Here is a 10,924-nt window from a genome sequence, read left to right on the forward strand (position 1 = left end):
TGCGTCAGGGTCGGGGCGAGGACAGAGGGGACGAGGCAGTGTGGGGTCAAGGCCCCAACCCTCTGGCTAAAAGTGGCGTCTAGGGTGGGCTGGGTAACCGGAGAGGGACTCTTAAGTAGCCGTCTGTGTTCATTTGCTAGGGCGGCTGGGACAGAGTACTGCAAGTCAGATGGCTTAAAACACCACGAATGTGTCCTCTCACAGTGCTGGAGGCCAGAAGTCTGATATTGTGATGTCAGTGGGGCCGCACTCCCTCTGAAGGCCCCAGGGGAGGCCCCTTCCTTGCCTCTTCCAGCTTCTGGTGGCCCCAGGCCATCCCTGGCTTGCAGATACGTGGCTCCCATCTCTGCCTCGGTCTTCACATGGGGCCTCCCGTCTATGTCTCTCTGTGTGTCCCGTCCTCTTTTTACAGGGACACCAGTCATTGGATAAGGGCTAATGATCCTAATCCAGTGTGAGCTCATCTTAATTAATTACATCTGCAAATGCCCCATCTCCAGGTAAGGGCTCATGCTGCAGCTCCAGGTGGACGTGAATTTGAAGGACACTATTCCACACACTGCACCGTCTATCTATCTATCTATCTATCTATCTATCTATCTATCTATCTATCTATCTATCCATCCATTGTCTATCATCTATCCATCCATCCGCCTATCTATTCATCATCTGCCTATCTATCCGTCCACTCATCTATCTATTCATCATCTATCCATCCATCGACCTATCTATCCATCTTCTATCTGTCCGTCCGTCTATCTGTCCATCCGTCTATCTATCCATCATCTGTCTATCTGTCCATCTATCTATTCATCTATCTATCCATCTATCTATTCGTCTACCCATCCATCCATCTATCAATCCATTATCTACCTACCTATCCGTGTGTCTATCTATCTATCTATCTATCTATCTATCTATCTATCTATCTATCTGATATGGTTTTGGATTTGTGTCCCTTCCCAAATATCATCTTGAATTGTAGTCCCCAGTGTCAGGGGAGGGGACTGGTGAGAGGTGATTGGATCATGGAGGTGGATTTCTCTCTTGCTATTCTCTTCCTTTTTGAAACAGAGTCTTGCTCTGTCGCCCGGGTTGGAGTGCAGTGGCACCATCTCAGCTCACCGCAACCACTGCCTCCTGGATTCAAGCGATTCTCTTGCCTCACCCTCCCAAGTAGCTGGGATTACAGGTTCCCGCCACCACACCCAGCTAATTTTTGTATTTTCAGTAGAGACAGGGTTTCACCATGTGGGCCAGGCTGATGTTGAACTCCTGAACTCAAGTGATCCACCTGCCTCGGCCTCCCAGAGTGCTGGGTTACAGGTGTGAGCCGCCTTGCCCGGCCGCTGTTCTCATCATAGTGAGTTCTCAGGAGATCTGGTTGTTGAAAAGTGTATAGCACCTCCCCGTTCTCTCTCTTCCTCCTGCTCTGGCCATGTAAGACGTGCCTGCTTCCCCTTCTACCATGACTGTAAGTTTCCTGAGATCTCCCCAGCCATGCTTCCTGTACAGCCTGCAGAACTGTGAGCCCTCTTTGCTTTATAAATTACCTAGTATCAGGTAGTTCTTTATAGCAATGTGAGAATGGACTTTATAGCTGTGTGAGATACACAATCGGGTGCTGGCTGGTGGCATCAGATCTGCCTGCTTGCTGAAATGCTCCTGAAGCTTGTTTTCCAGGACTCTATTCTGCACTGACCCCCTGTCACCTGCCACACTTGCATGGTTCCTGCTCCTCTGCTGACCCCTAACCCAGGAGTGTCCAGGCCTGGCACCCTGCCCTCTGCTCCCTGGGTGACTTTATGGCTTAAATTCAACTTCCGTGCCTGGGCCCTGACATGTTCTTGTCCCCATATCTGACTGCTCTCCCAACTCCAGGCTGATGTGCACACCTGTGCACACCTCCACCTGGTGTTCACAGACACCTACAGCTCCAATGTCTAAACCCAACAATATGTCCCCCAGACTCCCTTTCCCTGGTGCTCCAACTCAGCAAATGGCATTGCCGTCCCCCGGGCTCTGGCCCAAACCCTGAGTCATTCTCATACCTCTCCTCCTCTTGCACCCACGGCCAATCTGCCGGGAACCCCTGTCAGTTCCACTTTCAGAACAAACCCAGAATCCAACCCCTTCTCACCACCTCCACTGCCAGCACCCTGGACTCAGCCCCCACTGTTTCCCTCCTGAATTACTAGAATAGGCTCCTAGGCCTCCTTGCTTTCTTCCAGGGCCTCTACACTCTCTTCTCACAGCAGCCAGGATGCTGCTGTTACAACCTGAGTCAGATGGTCGTTGTCTTGACCAACCCTCCAGAGGCTCTCCACAAGCCTGGAGTGAAATCTGAGTCCTGACCCAGGACATCCAGGCCTCAGAAGCTGCAGCTCCAAGACCTGTCTTGTCTCATGTCTCACCATGTTACCTTGGATTATCCTGCCTCATGGACCTTTCCTACCCTGAGTTACTCTGAGAATGTCCCACCCCCGGGTCCTGGCACTTGCGATTCTCTCTACCTATATATATTGTATTAGTTCTGTTTCTCTGATACAGTCACCATGTGACTAATACAATCATCATGTGAGTTTCTACACATTTTAGTATCTATGTTACTAAGATGATAGATCGATAGGTAGATAGTGTGTTAGTCCATTCTCACACTGCTATACAGAACTATCTGAGAGTGGGTAATTTATAAAGAAATGAGGTTTAATTGGCTCATGGTTCTGCAGGCTGTACAGGAAGTATGGCTGAGGAGGCCTCAGGAAACTTTGAATCATGGCAGAAGGGGAAGCAGGCACGTCTTACATGGCCAGAGCAGGAGGAAGAGAGAGAAGGGGGAGGTGCTATACACTTTTAAACAACCAGATCTCATAAGAGCTCACTATCTTGGGAACAGCAAGGGAGAAATCCACCCCCATGATCCAATCACCTCCCACCAGTCCCCTCCCAGACACTGGGGATTACAATTCAACATGAGATTTGGGCGGAGACACAAATCCAAACCATATCAGATAGATAGATAGATAGATAGATAGATAGATAGATAGATAGATACATAGATACATAGATACATAGATACATAGATACATAGATAGATAGGTGATAGGTAGATAGATGACAGATAAATAGACAGATGATAGATAGTTGACTGAATGATTGATAGATTAATAGGTGATAGATAAATGACAGATGATAGAGATAGATAGATGATAGATAGATAATAGACAATAGATTGGTGATAGATAAATAGATAGATGATAGATAAGTAATAGGTGACAGACAGATGACAGATGATAGATAGATAGACAGATGATAGATAGACAGGTGATAGATAGATAGATGATAGAAGATAGATAGATGATAGATAGATGATAGATAGATCATAGATAGATCATAGATGGATGATAGATAGGTGATAGATGATAGATAGATCAATAGATGATAAATGATAGGTGATAGATGATAGATGATAAACAGGTGATAGGTGGTAAATGAATAGATGATAGATGATAGACAGATAGGTGATAGATAATGATAGATAGATGATAGACAGAAGATAGATACATAGATGATAGATAGATAACTATATACATATTATTAAGTTGCAGAGTCAAACCCATCCTGGTATCAACCTGCTTTTAGTACTTCCAGATTCGTAAGTCAAGAAATCCTCCTTCCTGCTTGTACCAGTTGGCAGTGGGTTTTCTGGCATTTGTACCTGGTATGTGTAGCAGGTGGGTTGGGTTTGGTGGGAGTTGGTGGTGGGAGTGGGGAATTGTTTGCCTCAATCTGTTCCCCTCGTATGGCTGCAGCTGCTCTAGGCCCTACTCCAGTACCCACAAAGTCCAGAAGAGGAGTGAGATGATTTTTGTTCCCACACACTGAGTGAGAGCTCCAAGGCTGATTTTGACCGGATGTTCTCAATCCAGGGTAAAGTCCTATGCCTTCCCAAGGTCATACACTTCAAACTTCCTGCATCTGGTGATTGAACCAGGCTAGAGAGGTCTGGCTATGGTGCACTCTGACAGGCCGTCCTCTCTCCAGGGTCCCTCCAGGTCAGCCGAAGCTTTGTTGGGCCTGTGGTTACAGCTCCTCTTTTCCTTCAGCTTGGCCCTGCTTTCTCCTCCTCCTTTTCACAGCTGTTGCTTCCTAATGAGTCCCTTGTTCCCCAGACTCCATATTAGCACCTGCATCCAGAGAACCCACCTGCCGCATGTGCTTTTTTCTTCCCGCTTTCTTGAGGTATAATTGACAAATAAAACTTGCATATATTCAAGGAGTACAACTTGACATTTTGATATACGTATGTATTGTGGGATGATCACCAGCATCAAGCTAATTAACAAAGCCATCGACATTCCCTGTTACTGCCTTTTTTTTTTCCTTTTTGTGGTTGGAACACTTGAGATCTACATCTTAGTGAATTTCAGGCATACAATACAGAGTATTAACTAATGTTACCATGCTGTACATCAGCTCTCTGGAGCTTTTTAAAATTTCTGAGACAGGATCTTGTTCTGTCACCCAGGCTGGAGTGCAATGGTGCAATCATAGTTCACTGCAGCCTCAAACCCCCAGGCTCAAACAATCCTCCTGCCTCAGCCTCCCAAGTAGCTGGGACCACAGGTATGTGCCACCATGCCTGGCTAATTTGTAAATTATTTGTAGAGATGGGGGTCTCCCTATGTTGCACAGACTGAGCTCTCTGGAACTTGTTTGTCTTGCAGTATTGAAAACTTCTACCCTTTGACCACATTCTCCCCATTTATTTCTCTTCCTACCCCCTAGCAACCATCATTCTACTGTCTGTTTGAATGAGTTTGAAACATCCACATCTGAGTGAGGTCAATGCCAGTGAACAGAGAGACAGAGGGAAAGAATTTCAGAATATCCTTAAAAATCGCAGCACCTGGCAGATCCTGCCTCACACCTCAAGGGCCTGTGTGGGGTCCTAGGTTCATCCCTGATCCATCTCAGAGGTGCGGCGATCACTGATCCATCTCGGAGACTTTTGAGCTTGGACCTGACATTTGCCACTTCCTCTCCTCCTCACTGGAGACAGAGTGCAATCTGTTTCTGCAAAGCAAGAGCACTTTAAGAGGGTGGAAGGGCACTCATCTGTGTCAGGGTCATGTCTGTGTGCAGATCCCCCAAGGTCATTGTTGAGAGAAAGGGGAAGATGTTGGGGAGGCCAGGCAAGCATGTGCCGGCTACCCTCACACTTGCACATAGCATATGTCAAGTCACCTAAAGGAAACCTGAATGATATGATCAGAGACTCTGCATAGGATTACTTACTGGTGGTGCCCTGGGTTGAACACAGAGGTCGCCAAAGCAGGACCAGCCATCATGGCGATAGAGGCCCCATGCAGATAAACCCTGTGCATGAAAAACCTAGGATTTTAGAACAAATTGAGAAGGAGGTCAGGCGTTCAAGACCAGCCTGGCCAACATGGTGAAACCCCGTCTCTACTAAAAATACAAAAAGTTAGCCAGACATGGTGGTGGGCACCTGTAATCCCAGAACTTTGGGAGGCTGAGGTGGGCGGATCACCTGAGGTCAGGAGTTCGAGACCAGCCTGGCCAACATGGCAAAACCCCATCTTTACTAAAAATACAAAAATTAGCTGGGTGGGCTGGCGCACTCCTGTAATCCCAGCTACTTGGGCAGGAGAATCCCTTGAACCCAGGAGGCGGAGGTTGCAGTGAGCCAAGGTTGCTCCATTGCACTCCAGCCTGGGCAATAAGAGAGAGACTCTGTCTCAAAAAAAAAAAAAAAGTTATTTACAAAAATATCTCTGCCAAGGCAACTGGATTCTTTTTCAGGGTCAGCAGTCTGTGTCCACAGCAGGGTGGCCAGGAACACATGCCTGTTAGACTTCCCACTGCAGAGAGGGTGACTGGCCCACAGCCCCAGCTGCCTGTTCTGAAATCCATCACTAAGTTCACGCCAAGGCCATATGTCTTGCAGGCTGCTCCCAGCCCGTGATGGAGTGTGCCGGGGACACTGGGTGAGGCCCGTTCCTGGACCATGCAGGACTCCTCTGATGAATAACTTTGCCGAGGACACCCCATCTGCTTTGGCAAAACTTTCTTAGTCTCGGATTTTTATTTTTTATTTTTTTGAGACAGAGTCTGGCTCCGTCACCCAGGCTGGAGTGCAGTGGTGTGATCTTGGCTCACTGTCACCTCCGCCTCCCAGGTTCAAGGGATTCTCCTGCCTCAGCCTTCTGAGTAGCTGGGATTACAGGCACCCGCCACCGTGCCTGGCTAATTTTTGTATTTTCAGTAGAGATGGGGTTTTACCATGTTGGCTGGGCTAGTCTCGAACTCCTGACCTCAAGTAATAGGCCCATCTCAGCCTCCCGAAGTGTTGGGATTACAGGCGTGAGCCACCTCGCCCTGACCTAAGATTTCTCCTACTTGTATTAGTTTCTTATAGGTGCTGAAACACATGACCACAAACTGAGTGGCTTCAAACAACAGAAATGTATCATCCCACAGTTAGGAGGCCAGAAATCTGAAATCAAGTTGTGGGCGGGATTGGTTCCCTCTGGAGGCTTTCAGGGAAAATCTGTTCTGTGCCTATCTCCAGCCTCTGGCAGCTGTCCTCCATTCTTGGAGTTTCTTGGCTCCTCCACCTCCATCTTCATATGGCTTTGCCCCTTTGTGTCTGTGTGTCTTAAATCTCCCTCTCCTTCCTCTTATAAGGATACCAGTCATCGACCTTAGGGTCCACCCCAAATCCAGGATGATCCCATCTTGAGATTCTTAATTTAATTGCATCTGCAAATAACCTATTTCCAAATAAAGTCATATGCACGGGTACCGGGGATTAGGATTTGGATACATCTTTTTGGAGGGACAATATCCAGCCCACTTTATGACCCAACCATCCTTCCTCTCACTCCTCCATAGGGACTGTCCATACCCCCAGCTTCCTCAGCACCCCTCCACCCCGCCATTTTTCCTTGCAGGCATTTTCTGCAATAAATGTCTTGCACATCGAATCCCATGTAATTCCACATTGCAGCCTGTTTCTCAGAGGACCTGAGCTGACACAGATAACACAGATGTGATTTTTACTTAAAAGGGATTATATGTATATTGTCCTGAAGCTTGTTTTTATTTTACTACCGAGTGTCTTGGACATCTTCCCGTGTCAGTACATGCAGATCTACTGATTGTTTGGAAGAGCTGCAGAATCTGTCATCTTCATTTTTTTGTAGTGTTTTTCAGTGCATCTCTCTGTCTAGTTTTTGTATTGGTTGCCCTGGGTATTACAATACACGTATGTAATTTATTATAATCTCCTAGTAAGACCCCATTGCAATTTTGGTCTTTTTCTCTTTCCCACTTTTAAATATCTTGGTCTTGAGTATTGGATGGTTTCATAATTTTTGTTCCAATCATCAAATATGATTATAAAGCTCAGGAGGGGAAGGACAGTCTATTGTATGTGACCCAGATCTCTGCCCTCCTCATTGTTCCTTCTCACTTCTGATGCTCCAAGACTTTTTCTTTCTTTCTTTCTTTCTTTCTTTCTTTTTTTTTTTTTTGAGACAGAGTTTCACTCTTGTTGCCCAGGCTGGAGTGCAATGGCATGATCTTGGCTCACTGCAACCTCTGCCTCCCAGGTTCACGTGATTTTCCTGCCTCAGCCTCCTGAGTAGCTGGGATTACAAGCATGCACCACCATGCCTGGCTAATTTTTGTATCTTTAGTAGAGACAGGGTTTCACCATGCTGGCCAGGATGGTCTCGATCTCCTGACCTCATGATCCACCTGCCTCAGCCTCCCAAAGTGCTGGGATTACAGGCATGAGCCACCGCGCCTGGCCAGATTCTTTCTTTTATCATTTTCTTCCTGTTACAAAACCTTCCTTCAGCTAAACGTTAAGGGTAAATCCACTTGCAATACATTCTTTTCATTTTCCTTCATATGAGAATGTCTTTATTTCCCCTTCATTCCCAAAGGATGGCTTCACCAAATATAGAACTAATGGCTCACCTCAGACCTTGTTATTGTTATACCTAGAAGTACAATCTGGACCTTTTTTGGGTATATCACCCATATCTCTACCTAAAATGCTCAATCTTTTCTCCAGCTTCTTGAACACATGGAATATGACCTTTTCTGGCCATTCTACAAATTCTGGCTCAGCATTAATCGGTTGCTTTTTCTCCTTATTTTTGGTTGTATTTCTCTGCTTCTTTGAATGTCCGGTCATTTTTGACTGGGTGCCTGACATTGTGAATTTTCCCTCACTGGGTTCTGGGTAATTTTGTATTACCACAAATGTTCTGTTTTATTTGGGGATATCTTTAAGTAGTTTGGGGGCTCTGCATGGTGGCTCATTCCTATAGTCCTAGCACTTTGGGAGGCTGAGGTGGGTGGATCATATATATATATATATATATATATATATATATATATATATGTATACAAAAAATTAGCCAGGCATGGTGGTTGCATGCCTGTAGTCCCAGCTACTCGGGAAGTTGAGGCCAGAGAATCACTGGAGCCTAGGAGGTTGAGGCTGCAGTGACCTGTGATCATGCCACTGCACTCCAGGCTGGGTGACAGAGCAAGACCTCATCTCAAATAAATAAATAAGTAGTTTGGAAACCATTTTGTTACCAGAAAAAGAGTCTCAATCCAGACCTTAAGAGAGGGTTCTTGGATCTCACATAGGAAAGAATTCAAGGCAAGTCGCAGAGTGCAGTGAAAAGAGAGTTTATTGAAACCTACTTCCTTAGGGAGTAGGGCGTCCTCAGGAAGCAAGAGAAGGAATGCACTGTCCTTGTTTTAAGTTTTTCTTATATAGAAGTCTTATCTATGTAAAGACTAAAGCAAGCCATGTCTACATGTGGGCGGGCAGACAACATGACAAAATGTATTATTCTATTGATTTAAAGAAAACTATCTTTGACATTTTAGCAGGTAAGGACATTAAAGCATAACTATAATTATTTTGAAAGCATGTATTGTTATGGGTATTGGGACATCAGGACTTTCTGTCGTTGTAGGTATTTGTCCTTGCAGGCATTACTAATCTGCTTTCTTAGCTGTAAACATCTTATGACCGTGGGTTGTAACTGGCAAGGAATGTGCCTTGTTAGTCTCAAGATGGAGCTGAACTTAAAATGGCGCTACTCTGGCTCTCTGAGGCTCTTGCTTCCCTAACAATCTCATCCTTTCAGGGCTTACTCTTTAAGATTTGGTAGGTAGAACCAGAGAAGTGTTTAGTCTGGGGTTAATTTTCCCCCACTACTGAGGCAAGACCCTTCTGAATATTCTCCCTGATACCCTGTGAATTATGAGGATTTCTACTCTGGCTGGAGGGAACAGAAACTATTCCCATTCTTGCGTGAGCTCCTTGAATTGTTCTTTCTAATCCTTTTGGGTGATTCTTTCCCTGGCCTCAGGTAATTTTTTTTTTTTCTTTTTTTGAGAGAAGTCTCACTCTGTTGCCCAGGCTAGAGTGCAGTGGCATGATCTCGGCTCACTGCAACGTCCACCTACCCGGTTCAAATGATTCTTCTGCCTCAGCCTCCTGAGTAGCTGGGATTACAGGCACCTGCCACCATGCCTGGCTAAGTTTTGTATTTTCAGTAAAGACGGGGTTTCACCATGTTGGCCAGGCTGGTCTCGAACTCCTGACCTTAGGTGATTCGCCCGCCTTGGCCTCCCAAAGTACTGGGATTACAGGTGTGAGCCACCACGCCCAGCCAGTAATTTTCTCACATACATGTGCTGGCCAGTACTCAGCTAAAGATGGCTAGAATCCCTCCTCTCTTATTTCCTTGTACCTGGCACTGTATTCCCCATGGGAAGCCCCACTTATTTAAGAGACAAAGAATAGCTCTTGGCTGCCTTTGGAACCAAGAAATTGGTCTTTAACTGGAGCAAAAACTGAGACCAGAGCAGATAGAGCATTGTCTACCTACTGCGGGTCCTGGAGCTTACTGTGGAAACAAGGAGACCCTCCAATAGGGAGAAGGAGGCTGAATCTGGGCTTTAGAGATTGCCCGGTTGCTGGGTTGAGAATGGAAGGTGCACGGATCCGTCCTGCAGGCCGTGTATGATGAGTAAACTGAGCCGGAGTTCAACGCTGAATTGCCCAAGGAGACACAGCTGGAGGGGACAGAGTGGGGCCTGACCCAAGCTGCCTCAATCTGGGTCACCTGCTCTCAGTCCCATAGCAGACAACCTCTCCAAGAGTGCACGTTGCCATGCAGCCTTGGTATTTCACCAAGCAGCATCTGCTGTCATCCCCATAGCCTGTGGTTTCAGCTATTTGGGAGGCTGAGGTAGGAGGATCTCTTGAGTCTGGGAGTTCAAAGCTGCAGTGAATCAGCATCAGAATCATCTTGGAGTTCATAAACAAAGCAGAATCCTGGGCCCTCACAGATTCCCTGAGTCAGAGTCCCCAGGGCATGGCCTGGAAACCTGTAGGCAGGTTGTTCTGAGCTGCACTTAGATAGCTGGATCTTAGCCAGTGTGCTTCATGGTGCAAAAGACAGAACGCCCGATGCTCCCATGGGGTCGGCTCAGGGCCTTCAACAAGGACCAGGCTGCCAGGCACAGTGGCTTACGCCTGTAATCCCAGCACTTTGGGAGGCTGAGGCAGGCTAATCACTTGAGGTCAGGAGTTTGAGACCAGCCTGACCAACAAGGTGAAATCCCATCTCTACTAAAAATACAAAAATTAGCTAGGTGTGGTGGCACATGACTGTAATCCCAGCTACTCAGAGGCTGAGGCAGGAGAATTGCTGGAACTTGGGAGGCAGAGGTTGCAGTGAGCCGAGATTGTACCATTGCACTCCAGCCTGGGTGAGAAGAGGGAGACTTCATCTCTAAATAAATGAATAAATAAAATAAAAATTAGACTGGTGTGGTGGCACATACCTGTGGTCCTAGC

General features: G+C 46.5%; 1 long non-coding RNA gene across 1 annotated transcript; it reads left to right on the forward strand.

Annotated features, from left to right (window-relative positions):
- Positions 1-300: 300 nt before the first annotated feature.
- LOC129534773 (uncharacterized) lies at positions 301-4,200 on the forward strand. Its single transcript, XR_008681476.2, has 3 exons — positions 301-500; positions 3,603-3,721; positions 3,813-4,200. It is a non-coding gene; the product is annotated as an uncharacterized lncRNA (long non-coding RNA).
- Positions 4,201-10,924: the final 6,724 nt, after the last annotated feature.

Source organism: Gorilla gorilla, chromosome 6 (genome assembly GCF_029281585.2).
Source record: "Gorilla gorilla gorilla isolate KB3781 chromosome 6, NHGRI_mGorGor1-v2.1_pri, whole genome shotgun sequence".
Classification (NCBI taxonomy): domain Eukaryota; kingdom Metazoa; phylum Chordata; class Mammalia; order Primates; family Hominidae; genus Gorilla; species Gorilla gorilla.